General features: G+C 48.6%; 1 long non-coding RNA gene across 2 annotated transcripts; it reads right to left on the reverse strand.

Annotated features, from left to right (window-relative positions):
- Positions 1 to 8,944: 8,944 nt before the first annotated feature.
- Positions 8,945 to 12,952, reverse strand: LOC141572652 (uncharacterized). 2 transcript variants are annotated; one of them, XR_012497962.1, is made up of 3 exons: positions 12,583 to 12,952; positions 12,137 to 12,195; positions 8,945 to 9,416 (listed from the first exon to the last, which is right to left on the reverse strand). It is a non-coding gene; the product is annotated as an uncharacterized LOC141572652 (long non-coding RNA). The 2 variants fall into 2 exon arrangements; XR_012497961.1 differs by having other exon boundaries at positions 12,565 to 12,952.
- Positions 12,953 to 25,744: the final 12,792 nt, after the last annotated feature.

Here is a 25,744-nt window from a genome sequence, read left to right on the forward strand (position 1 = left end):
ACTGTAAGACTCCTACAATAAACAAAGGGAAAACCTTCATAACTTTGGTCTTGGCAATTATTTCTTGGTTATGGTACTAAAAGCACAGGTAACAAAACCAAAAATCAAATAGTAGCACTATCAAACTAAAAAACTTCTGCACAGTAAAGAAAACAACAGAATGAAAAATCAACCGTTGGATTGGGAGAAAGTACTTGTAAACCATATACCTGATAAATAAAATTAATTTCCAATATATACAAGGAACTCCTACAACTCAATAGCAAAAAAAAAAGCAAATCCAGATTTTAAAATGGACAAAGGACTTGAACATTTCTCCAAAGAAGACATACAAATGGACAACAGGTATATGAAAAGATGCCCCCACATCATGAATCATTAGGGAAATGCAAATCAAAACTGCAATGAGATAATACCTCAGTCCCACTGGCAATGACTATTACAAAATAAAAATGATAAGAACTGGCAAAGTTGTAGAGAAATTGGTAGGAGTGTAGTGTTGGCACCACAGCTGTGAAAAACAGTACGGAGATTCCTCAGATGGAACTGCCATGTGATCCAGTCATCCCACTTCTGGGCAGATCCAGGACTGAAGTTAAGACCTTATGAGATGTCTGCACCGCTATGTGGCAGCTCTGTTCCCAACAGCCAGGGATGGAAACACCCAAGTGTCGGTGACACTGATGGGAAGAGACGAAGGAGCCATGACGACTGAATGGTATATGGTATTCAGGGACAGACGAACAGATGAAGAAAATATGGGGTATACATACAGTACACACATACAAAACATACATTATGTGTGTGTGTGTGTGTATATATATATATATATATATATATATATATATATATATATTACACAATAGACCACTTGGGAATTTCTGTGCCTACATTTCACCTGGAGGAGGAGGAGGTCCAGAGGGAAAGGCAGGCAGCAGTGTGGGGGAGGCAGCATTTTTCAAGAAGAAGGGGAGAGATCTGAGCCATGGAGTTTTGAAAAAATAGGAAGTGTCCCTTTCTTTCTTGAGCTGAAGACAGGGGATCGGGAAGATGGGACAAGCCCACAAAGCCCCTATGGGGAGGATTCGACCATCAGTTTCCATGCAGGTGTGCCTGATTCAATCACTTGGCCTTGTTGGGTGTCTTTGTGGGGACTACAGGGTGGGCTGGTCAAGGGCGGTGGTATGCCTCCCATTCATGTTGGGGGAGGGGTCTCTACCTGGGTAGAGCCCCAGGTGTCTGGGAGTAGTGTGGGCAGAAACAGCTGCCAGGGGTGACTTAGGAGTGTCAGGGAGACAAACCCACCTGACAAAAAATATCCCAGAGCTGGTATTCTGTGACGGGCCAGCCGCCACAAGTCGATCGGTTCCCGAATGGGGGAGTGGGAATGAATAAAAGACACTCTCACATATGATGGCGATCGCGGACCCCAGTGATGCTGGAGACACTAAGTTTATTTTACTGCACCTATATATGCAGTTTGAGTACGTGCAACTTAGCAACGAAAGTATGCATTATCTTAGCAACTGTAAATTCTTTAACTTTTACATAGGAGACACAAAATTCACTGAAACTCCCAAAAGTAATTATCTTATCAATTGCCCTGATAGGCATCAGCTTCTGTGTCCGGGAACTGGCCTTCCCACCACATACCTGAGCAGCTTACAAGCTTAAGCTCCCCCCAGGTGCAGGCAGAGACAATTGCCTCAGGGGGAGGAAACAGGTAGCATAAACCGAGCCATTCTGTAAAGCTCAGAGTTTCCTGTAACCATGGCTCCCCACAGTATTCCAAAGTGTGCAAGACAATTTTCTTAGGTGGACTCCTCAGAAAATGTCATGACTCGCAGAGCAAGAGTCATTCCTTCTCAGTTCTCCTTTCATCCTTCTTGTTGCCTGGAAGGGAAGGACCCTGCTTCTGTGAGGCGTCTCACCACTGTTCCAACACTTGCTAATCAGCGTCAGCCTCAGTGCCTTTTGCAGGCAGTAGTATGTAGAATTTGATAAAAACTTTTATTTTCATTTTATTGATTTTTGGCAGTTATCTGATTTATGGAGAGATGTTGGCTTCTCCTTTATGGTAGTGATTTAAAATATCCTTTAACAATTAAGTACAGGATGAAGTAGTGTATAAAGAAATAACGATGGTGGTGGGAGGAGGACTGAGGTAACAGCCATAAGCCTGGTAGGGAAGTGAGTGAGGTAGTGGAACGTGACACTCCATGTCATATAGGCTGCTAGTTGGGTGTCAATCATCTTTTCAGGAGGATGAAAGCACAGCAACCACAAGAGGAATGAGTGGAAGCATGTCATGATTCCAAGACAGCACCTTGCTGGACCCCACTCTGGGCTGCCTGACTATCTCAGACTTCAGGAGTCAACCCTGGTCATTTCTTAGGGGAAGTCCTCCGGGGTGTTCTGGAGTCATCTGTCTTCCCATACACTGATCACCATCTACCTTTCTCTGGAACTAGCTGTCTCATCAAAGGTCACAGAATAGATGCCTGCCGGGGCTGGGAGAGGGGGACCTACAGCAAGCTACAGAGCCCACAGCAGAAACGTAGGCCCAATGTGGCCACACATTCCAATTTCTCAACAAAAGTCAGAAATCTAAATTCTTACATGAAATTTCACCATTTTTAGTGTTCCCCTTACCTGGTGCAGGATCCTGTCTCTGCAGCCTCAGGTGACATGGAGGGAAGCTTCTAGGTGGAGATAGCCATCAAGCTGCAGTGCCCTCACACTCTGGCCCCTAAAATGAGGGGACCCAGGAGAGGAAATCACCTGCTACAGTGGGTTGTGCTAGTCACGTGTTTCCCATAAGACCAGGCCCTCCTGGTGGGCAGGGAGGGGCCTGAGTCATCTGGCCCCTCCCTGCCCACCAGGGCTCACAGGTCTGGAGCAGAGTGAATGACAAGATCCAAAGAGACAGGTGTCCATCCTCTAGGGAAGTAGGGCAGAGTCTGGGACACAAAGCAGAGATATTCCAACAGACACACCCATGGGGAGGAGGGTCACTGTGTTGAGGGCAGCAGGCCTGGCTGGGCAGTGACTCCAGGCTCAGGACCTTGCTAGAGAAGAGAGATCCCAGCTGGGGCTCTCACTGCACACCTGCTCCAGGATGGAGAAGTATGCCTGGAATGCTGAGTTGGAAAAGCTGGGGAGAGTGTACAAAGGCTATTTCAGGAATGGCCTGGGGAGAGCAAAGTCCAGGAGGTTAGATGCCCACGTGGGATCCAGGCCAGGTGAGGGCTGCAACCAGCCTGTGCTCCAGGAGGGAGGGCCAGGTCTGGATAGAAGAGGCCGTGCTCCCAAGCTGCAATAGAGGGGGATGGGGACTTCAGGCAGAGAGAAGGACTGAGAGAACGTTGTCTCTCTCTGATCTTTGGCGTAGCCCCTGCAGTGCGCGCACCTGCCTATAAAGACGGTTCTGGCCTCCCTCTCAGCCCTGTGCCCCTTCCTGCCCCAGGGCGCAGAGAGAGGGCAAGGCGGCCCCCTTGCAATGCCGGGCTGACTGGTGGAACTCGGGCGCCCCAGGCGGTCTCCCGGTGGGGATGCACTGGCTCTCCCCGTGCAGGCCGCTGCGCTTCTGCCACCGCTTCCTGGTTTCTCTGCTCCTCTGCGAGCCTGGAACATCGGCGGCGGCTGCGCGGAGAAGCACCGGGTCACTGCAGGCTGAGGCGCCCCTGTTCCTGCCCTCCCCGCGCTCGCTCGTTTCCTCTCCCGCTTCCCTTCCACGCTCCCTGCCTCCCCTCTGCACCTTGCCTCCTCCGCCCCACACCCTGCTGTCCTGCGGCTGCGGGCGGCTCCTGCTGCCCCCAGTAGTGAGTCGGGCGGCGCGCGGGGAACTTTCGTGCCGGCTGCGAGTGCGGGACCCTGACTGCAATCGGGCTGCAAGGGATCCGCTGGCTGAAGCCGATTGCCGCCTGCTCTGCGCGGTGATGCTGCCGCTGCTGCTGACCCCGCGGCACAGGTAGGTGAGGAGGGACCCTTCCCCTCCCACGCCCCCGTCAGCCGGGCCCCGCCCCACGCGCCCCGCCGCCCCACGCGCCCCGCCGCCCCACGCGCCCCGCCGCCCCACGCGCCCCGCCGCCCCACGCGCCCCGCCGCCCCACCCCAGGCAGCTTCCAGCCGGACTTGACAAACTTCGCGCGCACTGGCCTGGGCCGCGTTGGCTAAGTTTGGGGCCCGGGCGGTCGCGGGACCGGGGAAGTCTCGGGGTCCCCGCGGCTCCCAGGACGCGGATCATTAAGGCGAAGGGCTGGGAGGGTCCCGCGGCGGACGTCCCAGCGCCAGCTCCAACGGGTCCGGGAGAGCCAGGGTGAGGCGTCGCCCGCGGTGGCGTCCGGAGACGCTGAGACGGTGCCCAGCGCACAGCCTGGGGCCCTGGGGATTGGTTAGGGTGCGCAGAAAGGGATCCCCAAAGTCCCGAGGGGCCCTACTCCACCCCTTCAGGGACCGAGAACCGACAGCGGCCTCACCGGAGCTGGAAACGGAGGAGAGTTCCTCCCGTGCCAGGGGCTACGGAGTCTTCACTGCCCCAGGGCCACTGAAGGGTAGAAGCGCAGGTGTAAGGGGCTGTATAAAGCATGTAGAATATATAATATATGTGGATTGAGGTTAGCAAAACAAGTTGGTTACCACTAGGGACAGGACTATGGCCGCAAGTGTGAGACTGATAAAAGTGAAAGTAAACATGTGTATGTTTTTGTGTGAAACGGAGCATAACAAAATTGAGTGATAAACACGTTCACCAAAACAACTTCTGGTTATCACCTCAGAGGTAAACAAGTCCAAGGAAGAGAGGATAAAAGCAGAACTCCAGAGCAAGGCCATGAGTAGTCTGACAGGGCGCTATGGCTAAGACCCTCTGCGAGGTGCAAGCCACCTACTCCCAGACTCTCCGAAGTTCTTCCTTGCAAGACCAGCTCGCCTCAGACCCCACGTCGGCCCAGTCGCCTCTCTCAGACTGGGGCCTTCACCACCTCGATTGACTCTGGGACTTGGTTCATTATTAAATTCTATTCTGTATAACCTTCCCTGTACCAGAGCATTGGCCTCTGGAAGGACATTGGTTCCCAAATAAAGCTGTGTTACTCAATCTGTCTGAACCTGTGTGCCCAGACTTTGTTCCCCACTCGCTCATGAATACCACGCAGGTACATAGGGCCCTGCCCAGGGGTAAATGTCCTCTTGACTTTCAGGAAGAGACTGAAATGTAGCGACTACTCTTTCAGTCGCTCACAACAGGGGCCAAACAGGAAAGGCTTCAGAGCAGCCCCACCTCCTGCCCAGGAAGGTAGGTTCACCCCAGGGGGTACGCTCTGACGCGGCTGTCCCCTGGGGAACTGTGAAGAGCCCGCGGAGCCCCATCCCTAAATCGGGCAAGGGGCAGAGCACTTTGCTTGCGTCCCAGAGCCGGATGCCCAGAGCGGCGGGGCTCCGTAGTGGTGGCTGTGTTAACGCACCTCCCGGGTATGGAGATGGCCAGGGAGGTACCGCCTAGTTGTTGGCGGTTGCCTGGCGGAATGCCCTTCATTTTGCAGTGAGGGCAAGGCTGGGGGATGCGGGACTCAGCAGGGACTCTAGGGGCTGGGGACCCTAGGGGCTGGGGGCGGGGCTGGGAGATGCCGGACTCAGCGGGGTGGGGCCTCTAGGAGTTGGGGGCTCCTAGGTTTCTGTGGCTCTAATATCCCTTCTCCTTGCAGGTGAGCCCCTGGCGCGCAGAGCAGAGCTCACCCTAGCGGTGCCAGTGCGCACTGACGCCCAGGGCCTCTTGGTGTCCCACGTCGTGTTGGCGGCGACAGCCAAAGAGAGAGTTTGGGCCCTCAGAGTCGCCCTGGTCCAGACCTCAGGTTTCCTGGGAGGCAGCGAGGAGGACCCTGGCGGCAGCTTCTTCTACAATGTCACGGTCTTCGGGGGAGACCTGCACCTGCGGCTGCGCCCAATGCCCGCCTAGTGGCTCCAGGGGCCATGGTGCAGTGGCAGAGAGAGTCCTTTGTGGAGCCCTGCTTGGGATCTGCCTCTGATTCCGAGACTTGGCCGTCCTGACCCAAAACTCCTCCGTGGCGTTCAGCAACTGCAGAGGCTGGTGAGTAACCACTTCTCCTGCTCCTTTCTGTCCCTGTCCGTTGCCTGGGCCTCAGAAGCCAGTTACCTGGTGTCCCCTTTTAACTGGAGGGCAAGAGCCTGCCTGCACTAAGATATTCTCTACTTAGGGAAGACTGGACATCTATTCAAGGGGCTGGCTGGAAGGCAAGCCATTCTGACTGGCGGGAGAAGGGTGATTTATGGAGTGGGAGAGCCAGGGGCTCCCAAGTGCTGATCAAGTAGCCAGCCCATGTGTGTCTCCTTTAGGCCTGTAGGCACAGGTCTTGTCTTGCATCCAAGTGTGTGTGTATACCTCTGGGAATGTGTGAACATGTGTTTTGGAATGTCGCTGTGTACTGGTGTCTGGATACCTGTGCACCTGTGAACACGTGAATGTGCCATTGTGAGTCTTGTGCATGTGTGTATCTATAAGTTCCTGCTAATTCGACCCTGTGCATTTTAGTACGTGTATGGGGGGCACGTGTGCTGGCAGTCAGTCTTCTTGTTTCTGTGTGTGCGGGTGGTATCAGACCAGGGGACAGGCCGTGATGCTGAAATACCCAGTTATTTTTCTGCCACCTAATTGAGCGGGAGCCATGGTTTTTATGCTGTGACTTTTAACGCAAGTGTTACCGGGTTGTGATGATTTCCTTGGCTCTTCTCTTCTCAAGGGAAAGAGTTCAGTCAAGAGACAGTGTTTTGTGCATGCATAGTGTAGTAAGGAGTTTATTCACAAAGGCAGATACACTCTCAGATGTGGAGGGGACCAATCCCAAGAGGGGGAAAAGCCTCTCCTTACATTGTATGAAGGCTTTTATTTGTTTGGGTAGAATTGCCTGCCCCTCTCCCTTCTCTTTATCTCTTTCTCTCCTGCCGTGGTGTCCAGCCCTCCCTTTTGCTTCTCAAGGTAGTTTCTGTCAATTTTCTTTTTATGATTTGTTTGAGAAGGTCACTAAAATGGTCCTGAAAAACAGGATGTATTCTCTGATAAGTGGGATGTCTTCCTTCCTTCTTTGGCTTCTAACAACACATCCCTTTGACTCAGAGGCATGTGTGAGCCTGGAATCCTGGCGGGCCAGTGAGGCATTGGTGTCCTAAGTGAGGGCAGCTGCAAGGGGTCTTGACCCAAGTAGGAGCTGCAGCAAGGGGCTTTCTATCCAGGGCTAGGTCTCTCCTTCTGCTCACTTCTATCTACCCATCCTATCATTCCCCTCTCAAGAGTTTGAGACCCTGAACTCTTAGGAAAGGGGACAATGTGTCTCTTCTGTATCTACTTCCTGCTGAAAGGAAGTGATGTCATAGTCAGGGTCCAATCCTCTTGCTCTCTGTCAGGAGGAAAGAGGTGTTGTCCCTGTACTTTCAGCGGGTAGGAGGCGAAAGCGGTGCGACATTGTTGAGAGGAGACTGGTTAAATCTGAGTCTTCTGTTTCTGGAGGGACAGGTTGGAATTTCTGGAGGACCATCATTTTTAAGTGGAACTGTTGTAATCTGGAGGACATAAATTTGACAGGTAGATTAAAAAGACATGGGCCGAATAGCAGTAGAAGCAATATACAAACTAAAGGCCATAGTAAGGGTAGAAACCAAGTCATGGAAGGTAGAATGTCTTTTACCGCCTGCCCGATAGAGTCAGTCATTGGACATTCCTTTGCAAAATTATGAAGCTATTCAGCCTGATTATATATATATATATCTTTTAAATATCTTCTTCTACTTGACTGGTGGCATTTACACAAGTGCAGCAAGTCTTACTAATTACTGCACATACTCCCCCTTGTCCAGCTAATAAGTAATCAAGGGCTAGTCAGTAGTCAAAGACAACATTTGCAAACGAATCGAGGCACCCCTGGAGATTCTGGAGGCGGCTCCCATGCTTTGAGCTAGGGCAGCTAGGACTTTGTTAGGGTGGTTAAAGTAGCCTCACGATAGGCAGATCCTCCCCAAGAGGCTGCTAGACCAACGGCAGCCCCAGTACCAACTAAATGAGTCCTACAGCCCATTTGGCTTGGGGATGAGTGATGTTATGAACCGTGATTGATATGCCCCAAAGGCCTAAACACCCTAAGGGATGTCCTTCAAACTGAGACTTGTCAATACATGTGTAGCCAGGGAGATAGGAGAGTGGTGGTAGACCCCACCTGGCAACTTTTCGTTGGGTAGTTCATTTTGAGGAGGACCACAGAGAAATAAATACCCTGGAGGGGAGTACAAGCTCGATGTGGGAGGAGGACTTAAACCATGTGGTCAGACCTGAGCCCCAAGGAGGAGCTCTGTTGTATTGGGGAGAGGAAAGGTCTCCCCTTAGCCCAGCATCCCTGGGCCTTGTTGGTACCCATCCTGCTCTTGGAGGTAGGTGGCGAAGTTTCCGAGATGTTGTTGCCTGTCCTGTTGTGAGCTCTGTGACTAGCTGGACACCAGAAGGTAGTATTTGGAGTGCCCCTTTTAGAAATGTCAAAGGTAATGGGCTAATAGGGGGACTGGACAGACAAGAGGTAGCCTCCCTCTCGATATGTACAGAAGTGACAAGGGCTTGATGTGGATGTACAGTTGAGGGTTCTGACCCTAGTTGTATCAGACCGATTAACTAGTGGGGTGAGGTGAGTGCAGCCCAGACGTGTAGCTGAGAAGTCTAACCTGACAACAAAGGGAGTACTGTGGAAGAACTCTTTAGGGACCCCAGACAGAAAGGTAAGGCTGAGATTAAAAAGGGCAGGCTGAAACTGGGGAGAGGAGGGGTGTTTCCAGGCTGCGTGTGGCATGTCCAACAGTCAGAGAGTCCATTTCCCTTTGCAATTATGTTGGGAAAGTTTGCAAGGGTGTTAGTCTTGTCGACTGGACAAAATAATTTGCCAGGCAGTCCGCCAAAAGGAGGGTTTATTTGGGAAAAGGTAAAAGCAAAACCACCGCAGCAATGTGAGAACGCACACCTCCGGCCGGCGCCCACTTGCAGTGTTCTACCACTCTCCCAAGATGGTCCCTATATATGAGTATATTCCCCCTGAAGGAAGTTAGAACCATAAAGTTTAACAGGAAGTCAGGACTAGAGAGTAACAGGAAGCCCAGCTCCATCCATAGACCTCCCAGCTCCCGGGTCAGTTTACTTAAAGTGCCAGTTCACTTTTATCATTCCCTCCTTTTGATCAAGATCTTTTCTCTAAAAGCATCATTGATCAACAGTCAGGTCTTCAGGTCTCAGGTTTTACAGTCTTCAGCCTTTTGTCCTTCAGTGTCAGGAAGGACCTTCTCTGGGTGTCATCGCTTACATCAAGGGGAGAGTGCATGGACTGGGAACAGCTAGTGTCCAGGGTTGATGGGCATCAGGAGCAGAGCTTAAAAACAATAAGATTTAAAGGTAGAATTAGAACATAACAACCTAGTTTATATGGTAGGTGTAAACCAGAAGTTTAAGCTTATAGCTAATGAGACAAAGATTATTTTTATCTTAGATAGATCAAAGTTCTTGATGATAGATTCAACAACCAGAAAGACTTGGTAACCCATTTCCTTAGAGGTCACCTGCTTTAAATTTTGACAGCTTTAGGTTCAGGTCACCAGACTGTGTGCAGTTCCAGTCAGGGTTTGGTGCCTTCTTTAGGTGTGACACGTGTATCCAAGAGTCTACTTCCTGCAGTTTAGCAGCACAGAGGTTAGTCAACAGTACCTGGTAAGGGCCCTTCCAGTGTGACTGGAGGGAATCCTTTTTGAGGTGTCTTTTCCAGTAAAAAAAACTCCAGGTTGTAGAGTATGAATTTGCAGTTTTTCATTTCCCTGGAGTGCACTGTGAAACGATTGTTCTACTAAAGCATGATTATTGTTGATAAAAGCAATTAAGCCTTTACAATATTGAAGTATGTCTCCTTTCACCAACTGTGGATCAAGAGAGGCAGGGGCCAAATGCATAGGGCATCCTGTAATTATCTCAAAAGGTGAAAGCTTATGAGTCCCAAAAGGTGTAGATCTGAGATTTAAAAGGACTAATGGCAATGCTTTTGGCCAAGGTATTTGAAGAGTTTCTACCAAAATTTTGCCAATTGAGTGTTAATAATGCCATTAGTGCATTCAACCAATCCTGAAGATTGAGGATGGTGAGCACAGTGAAAATGTTGCAGAGCTGACCAAACAGCACAGACTGGTTTCAGCACCTGCCCAGTGAAATGGGTTCCTCGATCACTGTGGAATTCAAGAGGAGTTCCCCAAGTAGGAATAATCTTTTCTAACAGTACTTTAACTACTGCAGACACATTAGCTTGTCTGCAAGGGAAAGCTTCAGCCCACTGAGAAAATATACGTATCATGACTAAAACATACTTGTATCCATGAGATGGGGGAAGCTGTATGAAGTCCATTTGCCAGACAGCAAATTGTCCGTTTGGCAATTTAAAATGTCCAGGGGCAGTGCGAACAGGCTTCCCTGAGTTGTACTTTGGACAGGTGGGACACCTGAGGTAGGAACTTTTTTCAGCCTTATTAATATCTGTCCACCAATATTGGTGCATGAATGCTACCATTTTGTCAGTAGACCAATGATTCAACACATGTAAAGTGGTTAGGACTGGGAATTTTAGCATTTCTCGTAGAACTGGGTTGTTATTTGGTCCAAACCAGAGTTTATTTCCTTATTAAACCAGCAATTGTTGGATTTCCAGTCATGTTTTTCTTCTTCAGAAGCTGATTGTTGGGCTTCTCTAGCCAGTAACACAAGAAGCTTCTCTTTGGACCATGACAGAAGTCTGACTGCTGCTGATGCCTTTAAGGGCAGCATTCTTAGCAGAAATCTCGGCAAGGTGATTTCCCTTAGTTTTCAGGGAATCTAGTTTAGAATGTCCTGGAATCTTAATAATGGCTAAGGCAGAACTATAGCATCTAATAATTCCCATAAATATGAACCATTCTTAATCTTATCTCCATTGGAGGTAAGGAAACCATGTTTCCATTGCATCCCAAAGTTGTGAGCCACTCCAAAAGCATACCTACTGTCAGTATAAATGTTCACAGTTTTGCCCTTTGCTAAAATGCAAGCTCGAGTGAGGGCATATAATTCAGCCTGCTGTGCTGAAGTGGCCAGAGGCAAAGGTGCTGCCTCGATGACTTCAGAAGGGGCTGCAACAGCATAATAAGCGCAGTACTTATCATTGTTGTTTTTTAAGTAAATTGACCATCTGTAAACCAGGAAAGATCAGCTTTATCTAGAGGAGTTTTCTGCAAATCGTCACGAGAAGTCAGAAGGTGATCTGTTAATGGCAGGCAGTCATGAGGGGCTTCCTCAGTCTCAGAAGAAAGAAAAGTAGCTGAAAGGGTTATATGGGAAGCGGTTAACAAAAGGATTTCATAGGAAGTAAGACGACTGACTGAAAGATGCTAGGTGTGATGAGAATTTAGGAGAGCTTCTACTGCATGAGACACAAAGATAGTTAGAGAGGACCCCACAATAATCTTCTCTGTGGCCTTAACCAGGAGGGCAGTGGCAGCAACAGCTCTGAGGCAAGAAGGGTATCCCCGAGCCACAGGGTCCAGTTGCTGACTATAGTTTCCTAGGGGTTTATGTTGATCCCCATGTTTCTAAGTGAGCATGCCAAGGGCATTTCCTTGCTTTTCATGCACAGAAATGAAAAATGGAATCTGATAGTTAGGATGCCCAAGAGAAGGTGGGTTTATTAAACTCTCCTTCAAGGCCTTGAAGGCCACGTCATCCTGTTCTTCCCACGAAATTGGGTCAGGACTGTCACTCTTTAATAGGACATATAGAGGTTTTGTCATAAGAGAGAGATTTGGGATCCAATTCTGTTAATTGCTGATTAGCCCAAGAAAACCTCGCAATTGGTGCTTAGTCTTGGGCCTCGGGAAATTTAGGATGCAATGGAGCCTGTCTGGTTCCAGGTGTAGACCCTGTTCTGATATCAGATGTCTGAAATATCGAACCTGAGTTTAAGCAAATTGTAACTTTTCTTTAGCGACCTTATGTCCCTTTAAGGCCAAAAGTGTTGACAGATGGATGCTATCATCCTGTGAAGAAACCTGAGGAGAGCAAAGAAGTAAATCATCCACATACGTATTGTAACAAGATGGAACCTTTAGGGAAAACACATCATCCAAATCAGTCTTCAGAATCTGTGTGAAATAAGAAGGGCTGTAAGTGAAACCCTGAGGCATTACCGTCCAGATAAATTGTTTTCCTTCCCAAGTGAAAGCAAAAAGGTATTGGCTAGCTTCCTCAACTGGGATGCCAAAGAATGCACTGCATAAGTCAATTACTGTAAAGAATTTACTTGCAGTTGGGATGGATGCTGGGCAGCGTATGAGGGTCAGGAACAACAGAGTGTCAAGGGATGACAATATGGTTTATTGCTCAGAGGTCCTGGACATACCTCCACCCTCGTCCCTTTGGCTTTCTCACAGGTAGAATAGGGGTGTTACAAGGACTAGTGCAAGGAATAATAAGACCCTGAGTTATGTCATCTTCTATTATGGGCTTTATACCTTGGAAGGCCTCCTTACTTATAGGATATTGATTAATTCTGGGCAGAGGCTTTGAAGGATCAATTTGAACCTTGATAGGAGGTACACTGTGAATTCTGCCAATATCAGTTGAAGATTTTGCCCATACGGAAGATGGCAGTTGGTTGAATAGGGACCGTTGATCAGTGCTCTCAGATTCAGTTACTGTACCATCAGAGACAGCACAAGTGGAAAATGCTGAAACATCGGGGCCGGCCCGGTGGCTCAGGTGGTTAGAGCTCCATGCTCCTAACTCCGAAGGTTGCCAGTTCGATTCCCACATGGGCCAGTGGGCTCTCAACCACAAGGTTGCCAGTTCAACTCCTCGAGTCCCGCAAGGGATGGTGGGCTCCACCCCCTGCAACTAAGATTGAACACGGCACCTTGAGTTGAGCTGCCTCCCGGATGGCTCAGTTGGTTGGAGTGTGTCCTCTCAACCACAAGGTTCCCGGTTCGACTCCCACAAGGGATGGTGGGCTGCGCCCCCTGCAACTAGAAAACGGCAACTGGACCTGGAGAGAGCTGCGCCCTCCACAACTAAGACTGAAAGGAAAACAAGTTGAAGCTGAATGGGCATCCTCCGCAGCTAAGATTGAAAGGACAGCAACTTGACTTGGAAAAAAGGCCTGGAAGTACACACTGTTCCCCAATAAAGTCCTGTTCCCATTCCCCAATAAAATCTTTTTTAAAAAAAAGAAAAAGAAAAATGCTGAAACGTCACGTAATTTACCTGATTGGTCATTCTGATGGTTGCCATCAAATTCTAACATTATTTCTCTCTTTTTTCTTTAATTAAAGTTTATTGGGATGACAATTGTTAGTAAAGGTACATAGATTTCAGGTGAACAATTCTGTACTACATCATCTATAAATCACATTGTGTGTTCATCACCCAGAGTCAGTTCTCCTTCCATCACCATATATTTGATCCCCTTTACCCTCATCTACCATCTCCTTTCCCCCATTACCCTCTAATAACCACTAAACTATTGTCTGTGTCTATGAGTTTCTGTTTCTCATGTGTTTGTCTTGTTCTTTTGTTGTTTTTGGTTTATATACCACATATCAGTGAAATCACACAGTTCTCTGCTTTTTATGTCTGACTTATTTCGCTCAGCATTACACTCTCAAGATCCATCCATGTTGTCACAAATGTTCCTATATCATCTTTTCTTACCGCCGAATAGTAGTATTCCATTGTGTATATATACCACTACTTCTTATCCATTCATCTATCAAAGGACATTTTGGTTGTTTCCATGTCTTGGCCACTGTAAACAATGCTGCAATGAACATTGGAGCACACGTGTCTTTATGTATAAATGTTTTCAGACTTTTTGGGTAGATACGAAGGAGAGGGATTGCTGGGTCATATGGTAATTCTATTCGTAATTTTTGAGGAACCTCCACACTGCCTTCCATAACGGCTGCACCAGTCTGCATTCCCACCAACAGTGTATGAGGGTTCCTTTTTCTCCACAGCCTCTCCAACACTTGTTACTATTTGTCTTGTGGATGATAGCCATTCTGACTGGGGTGAGGTGATATCTCATTGTGGTTTTTATTTGCATTTCTCTGATGGTTAGTGATGTTGAGCATTTTTTCATATGTCTATCTGCCATTTGTATGTCCTCTTTGGAGAAATGTCTCTTCAGGTCCTCTGCCCATTTTTCAATTGGGTTGTTTGTTTTCTTGTTGTTGAGTTTCATGAGTTCCTTGTATATTTTGGATATTAGCCCCTTATCAGAGGCACTGTTTGCAAAAATCTTCTCCCATTCAGTTGGTTGCCTCTTTATTTTGTCGATGGTTTCTTTTGCTGTGCAGAAGCTTTTAAGTTTCATATAGTCCCATTCGTTTATTTTAGCTTTTACTTCCATTGCCTTTAGAGTCAAATTCATAAAATGCTCTTTGAACCCAAGGTCCATAAGTTTAGTACCCATGTTTTCTTCTATGCAGTTCATTGTGTCAGGTCTTATGCTTAAGTCTTTGATCCATTTTGAATTAATTTTGGTACATGGTGACAGATAGCAGTCAGTTTCATTCTTTTGCACGTGGTTATCCAATTCTCCCAGCACCATTTATTGAAGAGGCTGTCTTTGCTCCATTGTATGTTTTTAGCTTCTTTGTCAAAAATTATCTGTCCATATTTATGTGGTTTTATTTCTGGGTTCTCAATTCTATTCCATTGGTCTATGTGTCTGTTTTTCTGCCAATACCATGCTGTTTTGATTATTGTTGCCCTGTAGTACAAGCTAAAGTCAGGAAGTGTGATACCTCCATTATTGTTCTTTTCTCTTAAGATTGCTGTGGCTATTCAGGGTCTTTTGTGGTTCCAAACAAATCTGATGATTTTTTGTCCTTTTTTTTTTAAAGATGAATGGATAAAGAAGTTGTGGTATCAGCAAAAGAAACCATTGACAAAATAAAGAGGCTACCAACTGAATGGGAGAAGATTTTTGCAAACAGTGCCTCCGATAAGGGGCTAGTATCCAGAATATACAAGGAACTCATGCAACTCAACAACAAAAAAACAAACAACCCAATTGAAAAATGGGCAGAGGACTTGAAGAGACATTTCTCCAAAGAGGACATACAAATGGCAAATAGACATATGAAAAAATGCTCAACATCACTAATCATCAGAGAAATGCAAATCAAACCACAATGAGATATAACCTCACCCCAGTCAGAATGGCTATCATCAACAAGACAAATAATAACAAATGTTGGAGAGGCTGTGGAGAAAAAGGAACCCTCATACACTGTTGGTGGGAATGCAGACTGGTGCAGCCGTTATGGAAGGCAGTGTGGAGGTTCCTCAAAGAATTACGAATAGAATTGCCATATGACCCAGCAATCCCTCTCCTGGGTATCTACTCAAAAAATCTGAAAACATTTAGAGATAAAGACACGTGTGCTCCAATGTTCATTGCAGCTTTGTTTACGGTGGCCAAGACATGGAAACAACCAAAATGTCCTTCGATAGATGAATGGATAAAGAAGTTGTGGTATATATACACAATGGAATACTATTCGGCAGTAAGAAAAGATGAAATAGGAACATTTGTGACAACATGGATGGATCTTGAGAGAGTAATGCTGAGCGAAACAAGTCAGACAGAAAAAGCAGAGAACCATGTTATCTCACTGCTATGTGGTATATAAACCAAAAACAACAAAAAAACAAGACAAACACATGAGAAACAGAAACTCATAGACACAGACAATAGTTTAGTGGTTACCAGAGGGTAAGGGGGGTGGGGGGTGGGAGATGAGGGTAAGGGGGATCAAATATATGGTGATGGAAGGAGAACTGACTCTGGGTGGTGAACACACAATGGGATTTATAGATGATGTAATACAGAATTGTACACCTGAAATCTATGTAATTTTACTAACAATTGTCACCCCAATAAATTTAAAAAATAAATTAAAAAAAAGAAAATATTATCAATGACTATAAGCTGACAATTTGGAAAAATGAAATGAAATTTAAAAAATTCCTATAGGCTGAATTGTCCTATGATCATTCAAAAAAATAAAGCAATTAGTTAAAAACATACACATACACACAGAATTCTACAAAAGTTTCAAAGAAATCATCATCTCAATTTAACACAAAATCTTTCAGACAAGGGAAAAAGAAGGAATCACTCCCAACTCATTCTACCTAACCAGCATAACCCTGAAATCAAAAGCACACAAAAATATTAAAAGTTACATATTTATCTCACTTATGAAAATAGTTGCAAAAATCCTCAGTAAAATAATAGCAAATTGGATATAATGATACAGGGAAAAATAATATAGCACACCCATAGTGGGGTTATCTTAGACATCCAAGGATGGCTTGACAATAGAAAATCCATAATAACCCACAGATTAAAAGAGAAACAACAAGAAAATCATCCCAATCGAAGACTCAACACCCATTCATGATTTAAACTCTTAGTAAATTAGGAGAAAAGAAAATTCTTTAACCTGATAAAGAATATCCATATTTAAAGCAACAACAAAAAAATCAAGGATGAAAAGCAGAGAACCATATGATTTCACTGATATGTGGTATATAAACCAAAAACTACAAAAGAACAAGACAAACAAATGAGAAACAGAAACTCATAGACACAGACAATAGTTTAGTGGTTACCAGAGGGTAAGGGGCGTGGGGGGTGGGAGATGAGGGTAAGGGGGATCAAATATATGGTGATGGAAGGAGAACTGACTCTGGGTGGTGAACACACAATGGGATTTATAGATGACGTAATACAGAATTGTACACCTGAAATCTATATAATTTTACTAACAATTGTCATCCCAATAAATTTAAAAAATAAATTACATAAAAAAAAAAATCAAGGATGAAAACACACCAACCAAAAAAACCTAGGCAAACATCACCCTAGTCGTGGAAATACTGGAAGCACTGCGTTTAAAATCAGGGACAAGACTGAATGACCACTGGACTGGAGGTCCTGGCCAGAACAAGCAGCTCAGAAACAGCAATCTGAGACTCAAGGATTAGAAAAAAAGCAAAGGAAACTATCATTATTTGAAAATGGTATGATCATTTATGTAGAAAACCCAACAGTCTGCAGGCAAATTAACGGAAATAATAATACAGTACAGCAAAATTTCTGGAAATGTGATGAACCTACCAACGATAACCGTTTTTCTCTGCACTGACAGCAAACAAATTGAGAACACAATTTCAGCAAAGCAACATTTCCAAGAGTGTCACAGACACTCAAGTACCCAGGAATAATTCCACCAAACGAAGTATGTGTTCTCTACAGGGAGAACCATACAACCGCATAAAGAGGTACTTAGAGAGGAAATATATTAACAGAGAAATATGCCAGATTTGAAAGCCAGATTTGATATCATAAGATGTCAATTCTGCCCAGATTGATCTACGGATTTCATCTGATTCCACAGGCCCTGACAGACCAATGCCCCCTCCTCTTGCATCTGAGCTGTCTGTGTTTTACTTTGGGCGACAAAATGCAACAGAGATGCCAGTTCCAACCAGAGGGCTCAGGACACCTGGCAGGTCTCCGCCTCTGCCATCATCCTGAGAATACTCCCAGACTTGCCTGCTTGAGGATGAGAGTTAAGTGGAGCCAAGCAGAGTAGCCCTGATGGTCCCAAGGGAGACCCGCCAATCCCTGGATGTGTGAGTGAGTGAGGACCATGACCCCCAGAGCTGCCCACCCTGCGTGCAGCGGTAATAAACCACATGCTTGTAAGCCACCCAGCTTTTGTGGTTGACTGTTACACAGCATTTCTGGGGCAACAGGCTGTGGTGTTACACTATCAAAAAGAACGAAATCAAAACAAGCCTTTGCATGGATGGGGGCAGGGCGATTGTGATTAAATCCAACTCTATGCCCCTGAAGTCCAACAACAATAAAAAGGGAATGTGTTGACCCATAAGCACGGTTTTCACAGCTTTTCCTTGTGCTGTGTACAGGAATGTCTGGACTCCTACACTCAGCTGTGTGCTGAAGACACAGGACATAAAAGACAGAATTGAAGTCAGGCAATAAAGTCAAGACAGTTAAAGCCACTGAATGGCTGCCAAATATGCTTGTCCTTGGCTAGATGCTGAGAACAACACCTGTGGCCTCTAAGAGTTCATACGTCTTAGAATAATCTACATATTTAGATGAGCAGGGATTGTCCTTCTAATTCCGAGTCTTCTAACTTCCTATGTGATTTCTGGAAGCAACATCTTTTTATCAAAGACTAAATTAAAAAGAAAACAGAAAGGCTTTTTAGTTAGTGCCTTGTTGCAAAGCACTGACAAGAATTAGAAGTCCAAGGGGAAAGTTCCAAAGTTCAAAGTGCTTCCACCCTCAGGTTTTTACACAGGTAACGTGAAGCTTCAGTTTAAAACCAAGTTGGCGACAACACCGTTTCCTTATCTTTTTGATACACATAACGTGTTCCAGTGACAGTTGGCTGCTGTTTGATCTAGTTAGGTGACTGCCACTATTTTTGCCCTTACCCAAGCTCCACAACATTTTCTTCTGGGCTTTCCCAAACATTATTTCTGAATAATTATGATTTGGCCTCAATATGAACTACCATAGGGACAATCCCCATTTTCAGAAAATCTGTGGTCTAAAATTCCATCCATTTTGCAAACACAGGAAGCCTCGCAGGGAGGTACAGGAGACCGGCTGGGCAGGCCAATGCAGCTGCACGTGTCCCCTCGGTAGCCTCTCCACATTCAGGCTAGTCGCGGGAAGGAAAGGCGCCGCCCTTCCCCCCTCCCCGCCCCTCCCCCCGCCACCCACCACCTTCCCGCCTCCGACTGCCCGGCGATGCTGCCTCACTTCCAGGTGCCCAGCCCCCAAATACAATCGGCATCTTCTCCACTTCAGGGGGACGTCCCCGGCTGCTGCGCGACTCTCGAGGGAAGCCACAGTGGACACCTATTGGCTCGCGGCATCACAGGAGGGCGGCGCGGGCCGTGGACACCTCGATTGTCTGGCGGCGCCAGCGTCTGGAGGCCCCGATTGGCTAGAGGTTCAGAGGCGGCCGGTTAGCTGACCCGGCTGCAGCGGCCAGCGGGCACGCCCACATCTCTGAAGGTGGGACTTTGGGAAAGGGGGAGCACGCGCCACGCGTTGAGGCCCAGGCGGGACCAGGTCCGGGCCCCAGTGTCCCAGCAAAATTCCCGTGGCTCACCGCATCCCGAGGGGAGCTATTCCAGGCTGGTGGGCTGGGGTCCCGAGGGTCCCAGTCGGTCAGCCTGGAGAGGACGGGGTCTGGAGTGCTGTGTCCACCGCTCTGGGCGCCTGCGACCAGGACAAGCCCCCATGGGGAGGGTCCTCCAGGATATAGAAGGAAGACCTGATTCCTTCACTGCAACTGGAATATACTTGGGGCGGGGACCCCGAGGATCTCACATGCTCGTAGGAGACTGTGTGCTATCACTGTTCTCCATCGATGACCCACTGCGCTGAGTCCAGTAAATGCTTTCTACCCCGAGGTCCCTGGGACGGGGTGGCCTGGGAGCCAGGGGCAGGCTACTAGACGGCTTCTCGGGGATCAGGGGCCGGAACACCCATGCCGGAGCCTCCGGGGGGAAACTGGGCACCCCAGGACAGTGGACATAAACCGGGGACATCGACCATCCGAGGTTCCTCTCATCTCTCCTGGAGCCAGCTCCACTGCTTTGAAGACCCCAAAGGTGTATTTTTTTGGGACTGGTTTTCTTCCGCCTGCGGCTGCAGTGCTGAGGATGACCAACAGGGGGCGGGCCGTGCCCACTGTGCTCAATGGAGCGCTGGAGAGGGAAGGGGACACCCAGGGGTCATTCTGGGCGTGCCCCTGCCTCCAACTCAACTTGCACCTTTTATTATTAGACTCCAGTTCCACAATGTGAGCTGCTCAGAGGCGGGAGGGGGTTCCGAGAGATTGACTCATTCAGCTACTGTGAAAACAATTACTTTTGCTGGGATATCAGAAAATTCTTTAAATACTGCTTTTACTTCACATTATGGCCGTAAGTATTTTTGCAGTCTGATACTATTCGTATTGTTTGACCCGTTCCTCTTCTGTCCCACCCCAGTGTAAAAGTAATCGTCCCTGGACCTGGATGGGGACCGTGAACACAGGCACGCCAGAGAAGCTGCTAGAATATGTAGTATCTGCCCCCCAGAGCAGACTCCGTGTCCCCATCTTCCCATCTATCCACTGAAACTTCTCCAGCACTGTGGGGACAGAGCCCCAGAAAGTAGTTTACAGGCTCTCGGCCTCACGTGGAAAGGTGCTGGCTCGGCTGTGGCTGATTGGCCGTGGGCTGTGGCCGGTTAGCCGATTGGCCGCTGGTATAACTGCTGCGGCTACGGAGGATTGCCGAGGAGCCGAGCAGAGCAGAGGAGAGCGGAAGAGAGGAGAGGAACAGAGTCGAGAGAGTGGAGGGGAGTCGTCGGTCGGTCGGTTGGCGGAAAGGCGGACGGCAGGTCGCGCGTCCGGTGAACCCAGCCTCGTGAGACCATGGTGGTATGGCTCCCCTACCTATTGCTCCGTGGGTGTTCCTTTTTGGCCTCACCATATCCTGCGTTCATGTGTGGGGAACGGGAGCAGAGACCCCGCAGGCCGCCCCGCCTGAAAAATGGCGCAGTGAGCAGGGTCTCCCGCACGACAAGCACCCAACAGGTCACACGCCTGCTGCGGAAAAGGTGGGTGCCTCTCCCCTGTACAGCACAGTGGTTACTCTGCCACCTCCTAGCTGTACATGTTGGGAATGTCACCTCACCTCTGAGCCTGTTTGCTTGTGTGAAAACTGGGGAGCTATGGGGACCAAACGCCCTTGTAGGGATCTTGTCAGGATTAAATGAGATAAGCCATGGAGAGTGCTGACCCCGTGCCTGGTCCCGTGGAAAGGGCTGCCAAGGGCTGTGGTTGTTCCTACTTATGATTTTCTCTCTCCCATGAAGGAGCTTCCTGCCTCAAGCCTCACTAATTCTGTGGCTTTGGGAAGAGCTGTTTTCCATCTGTAAAGGCTTCATGTTCTATTGGAGGGGGAGGCGGGGGACAGTCCCCTATCCTGGGTGTAGCCAGAGCAGGAAACCCGGAGGGCTGACTGAGGAACCTGAAGTTCATTCAGTCAAGAAGGTAATATTAAGTGCCTACTGTGTGCAGGCCCTTTTCTAGGCACTTGGTGTAGCTCACTGAATGGAGCAGACTGAAGTCCCTACTGCCCCAGGCTTCCATTCCCCAGGGACGTTCAAGGCGATGCCCTCCTGACCTCGTCTGGATATGGAATCCTTTGCCCTCGTTGTCAGGGTGACAGACTCCAGGAACAACTAAGAGCAAGTGGGCTTTGGGATAAGAGAGAGGGCTCCTGTGCCTGTGGTGGCGGATTTCTGGGGGTTGAGACCTGGGACCAGTATCTGGAGGATGCGGCTTTGTCGCCCTGAAGCAGTTTGTGGCTTACACGCAGCTCAGCATGCCCGGCCCACACCTGGAGCACCGTGCCCACTTCTTTTGACCCAGCTGGCTGACCAGGAATCCGCAGAGACAGAACCCTAGAGTGAACGTATGGGGAGGGGTCAGTGCTGGGGCTACTCAGGGAGGAACTGCCAGAGACTAGAGCAGGATCGGGAGCCACTGTCCTCATACCACCCGTCAGGTGGACTCAGCCTGGGAAGATGTTCTTCTGTGGAAAGCTCTGGGATGTGTTCCGTGTTTGGCCCCTGGGGAAGAAGGCCTGTGGGTGATGTCCCCAATGGCCTTGTCCCCAGCACTGGCTCCTGCGCCATCTCAAAAGCCAGATCCAGCTGCATGGCTACAGAAGCAAAGCCGCTCTAGAGCTGGAGGCATTTGTGTCATTAGATCTGATGCCACCTCCGGGGACATAGCCAGAGCCACAGCCACGTGCACACCACTTCTAGCAGCAACTGTGGCACTAGAGCTGGCTTCTGCTGGGCTGGAAGGAGCGCTAGAGCCGGGTGAGGCACCTGTGGAGCTGGGGCTGCACCTGGCGCCTCCCTCAGCACCCTCTCCTAAGCTCCACCCAGCACCAGAGCTGGCCTTCTCTCCACTGCTGGTAGCATGTTTTGGTTTTCATTTTTCTCTTATATTTTTTTTAATTTTTGATAAATATTTTATGTGTTAAAATTTAGATTCAATAAAATGTAACCTTTTAATCATTTTAAATTGTGCAATTCAGGGGTATTAAGTACTTCTATAAGTATTTCTATATAAATTTCGAAATTAGGTCACCATTTCCACAAAGAGATACTTGTTGAGGCATTTTATGGGGACTGTATTGAATCTATAAATCAAGTTGGGGAGAACTGATATTTTAACACTATACCAGGGGAAAAGGTACCATATTTTAAAAAGGAAGAAATGATAAGCTCGGAGCAAATATTTGCAATTCATGTCTCAGGCTAAGGGCCTAACACCCCCTATAAATAAAGAGATCCTAGAAACCAATGAGGAAAAGAGCAGTTACACGGTATAAAATGGGCAAAATACATTATAATACACTTCATGAAAAATAAATATAAATAGCCTTAACTACGTGATGCTCAGTCTCAGCCCTAACACAAAATTAAATCCAGAAGACTGAGAATATATCCGAAGCTGTGTACAAATAGGAACTTTTATTCATTACTGATGAGGTACAAGTTGCCTTCCAAAGGAGGCAGTTTGGCTATGTCTATCAAACGACAAATGTATTTACCCTTTGATTCAACTATCCCGGTTCAGGGAATTTAGTCCATGTAATTAGTCCATGGACATAAGTAGTCATTCACTGCAGCCTTCTTCATACAAGCAAAAGACTGGGAACAACCCAGTTTCCTTCACTGTTGATCTGCTTAAATGAATGATGACCATCCCTGAGATGAAACACAGTGTAGGCAGAAAGACCAGGAAGAAAGAGTGGAGGGAGTAAGCTCTTTATCTACTGATTTGCAGCCCTTTTGCTGGTCCTGCCTGCCTGCAGGGCTGGCCCTCTCTGTTTTGTCCCTCCCATGGGAAGCTGGCTTTTTTGAGCACCTGGAGACATGGCTTGACTAGTGTGCCAGGGTCATTGTAGCCACTGGGGGTTCAAGCCCAGGGATCCCTGCCAAGTGTGGACACTGACCAGAGAGGAGCCCCAGCCAGTCTTCTGAAGGACATTGCCCAGTTCCTTTGGTAAACTCAAACCCCAGCGTCCGGGGTGCCCAGTGGAAAGACAGATCACAGGGAGGTCTTTGTGTGTCTGACAGGAGCAAGAGAAACTTGGTGGAGGGACCAAAGAATGCTTCTCTCACATGCCCATTTTACAGATGGGAATGGCCACCTGGGAGTACACAAAGCCTGGGCACTCACGCCAAGGCCCAAGGCCCCTCTAGCTCTTCCCAGGACGGTCCTGAGTTGCTGGACAAAGACGTGCACGACCCGCTCATCCAGGCAGCTGCTCCCAAACGAGCTGGACGGCCTGCCTGTGCCCACACTCCTGTCAGTCAGCTCCCTGTGAGCAGGTGCGGTGCCTTTTCTTTGCTGTATCCCCAAGCCTCCAGAATAGCGCCTGGCACCAGGAGGCATGGTCACATGCACTGAGTCAGTGTAATCCCCCAGCAGTCCTATGAGATGGCTGCTGTCACCTTACAGATGAGAGACCTGAGACATAAAGAAGTCTTGGGGTGACTGGTTCGTTCATCATTGCATTCCTGTGCAGGGCTCCCTGTCGTGTGCAGGCGGCTGCAACACTCATATAAACATGAGCCCCAGACACCTTCACAGCCCTCAGAGCTCACAGCCCAGCAGGTGAGACAGCATCTAACCCACAGGCAGCAGGTGGGGCTACAGAGCCACAGCCCCTGCTAGCACAAGGCCTACACAACTGGGCTTGGACAGCTCTGGCACCAGCTCAAGTGTTCCCGCCAGCTCTGGTCCTAGCTCTATACCTATAGCAACGTCCATAAGCCATTCTCTCACCAGTTCTAGAACCAGTGACAGAATCGGAGTACCACAGAAAGAGAGCCAATTCTAGAACCAGCTCCAGCACCAGCTCTGTCACCAGGTCCTAAGCCAGTTCCACAGCCAAGGCCAGTGGTGTCTCTAGCACTCGGGGTGGCACCGCTCCAGGGCCAGATGTATCTTAGCAGCCTCATCAGCATCAGCTCCTGAGGCAGCAACGGCTCCTATACCCGGGCTGCCCTTCTCCCTGTGCCTGTAACTTTTATTTCCTTTTTCTATTTCATCTACTTTACGCTTTACATTGTTATGTTTCAAAATTTACACAGTGAAATTTTACCTCTTAATCATTTTAAATGGTACCACTCAGTGGCATTAAGTAAATTCAGTGTGCTGTTGCAACCATCACCACCATCTATTTCTAGAATGCTCCATCACACTGTACACATTAATGCAAACGCCCACCACCTATCACTCCTCTCTTCCTGGGTGTGGGTCACTGCCATCTCTGCCCACAGGCACCCTGGGACACCCACTCTCCCAGAGGGTCTGACCACTGCAAAACCAGCCTTTCACTCAGCCACAAGGGCCCCAAAGAAGGGCCCCAGAGAAGAGCCCCGGACCAGCCGCAGCTCCCTTTCAAGTCCTGTGCCCATTAGAGGCAGCCCAACAACAGCAGAGGGGCTTGACTAGTGTGTTCCGCGAGCACTCAGCTGGCTCCTCCAGCTCTGGAGTGAAGAAAACCAACATGAGCTTTTTCCTGGAGTCCTCTGATGGCCAAGAAAAGGAGTGCCTGCCCCTTGTCTGACAGCACTGCCTCAGCACCTGCCTTCTCAGTGCCAGTGTTCTCCAGTCTGCACCTACAAAAGGAGCCAAGAAGCCCCAGGTTCTCAGAGTTCCCAAAGCTGCACCCCGCCATGGGGTGCCCTGCACAATTTGGGACCTCTGCTGACCTTACCACTCCCCACTGTTCCAGGAGTGGACCTCCTCAGCCCCCAACATCACCAGCTCCAGTTCGGCCTCCAGCAGCATCTCCTTGTCAGCTTTCACCATGCCCTGGATGGCCACACACTGCCACAAGCACCGCACCTCCCTGCTGCTCTGCACCCTCCCCGTCAGCCTAGAGCCACTCGGACAGGAGCGCCCTGATATGGACAGGTGGGACAGTCCCCTCGGTGCCCGCTAGGACCTCTCTGGGTGTTGTTCCTTTGACCAGTAGCCAGCTCTGGCCTTCCAGGTAGCACACCCCGTCCTGGAAGGCATACAATGACCACAGCCCTCCACTGCACACAAGAGCACACCCAGGCAGGTCTCATCCCCTGGGGCTCTTGGTGGGGGTGGGTAACATGTTCGGCTCAGCTCTCCAAGGCTGTGGCTCTAGACTGTTTCCTGCCCAGCCCCAACCCACAGTGCCCCCTGGCTGCCTGGCATTTAGAGTCCTGTGTGATCTGGTCCTGATGTCCCCAATGTGCACCCCTCACCCCCATTTCAGCCTCCCTAGAGCTTTACTCACTCAGGGGCCCTCACAGCCCCTTGCCTGCTCTGCCCCTTTCCATAGTCCCTCTTCCATGAGGGACTCACCTCCAAGTCTGGGCCCAGGGGCCACCTCCTTGGGCTTCCATGCAAGCACCGCCTTTGGGGTCAGACTAACCTGGGGCCGTGTCACAGCCCTGTGACAGGCATGCTTCTACCCTGACTTCACAGAGACTCAGTTCAGTGGGGCTCAGTCACTTAG

This window comes from Rhinolophus sinicus, linkage group LG07, assembly GCF_036562045.2.
Source record: "Rhinolophus sinicus isolate RSC01 linkage group LG07, ASM3656204v1, whole genome shotgun sequence".
NCBI classification, from domain to species: Eukaryota; Metazoa; Chordata; class Mammalia; order Chiroptera; family Rhinolophidae; genus Rhinolophus; species Rhinolophus sinicus.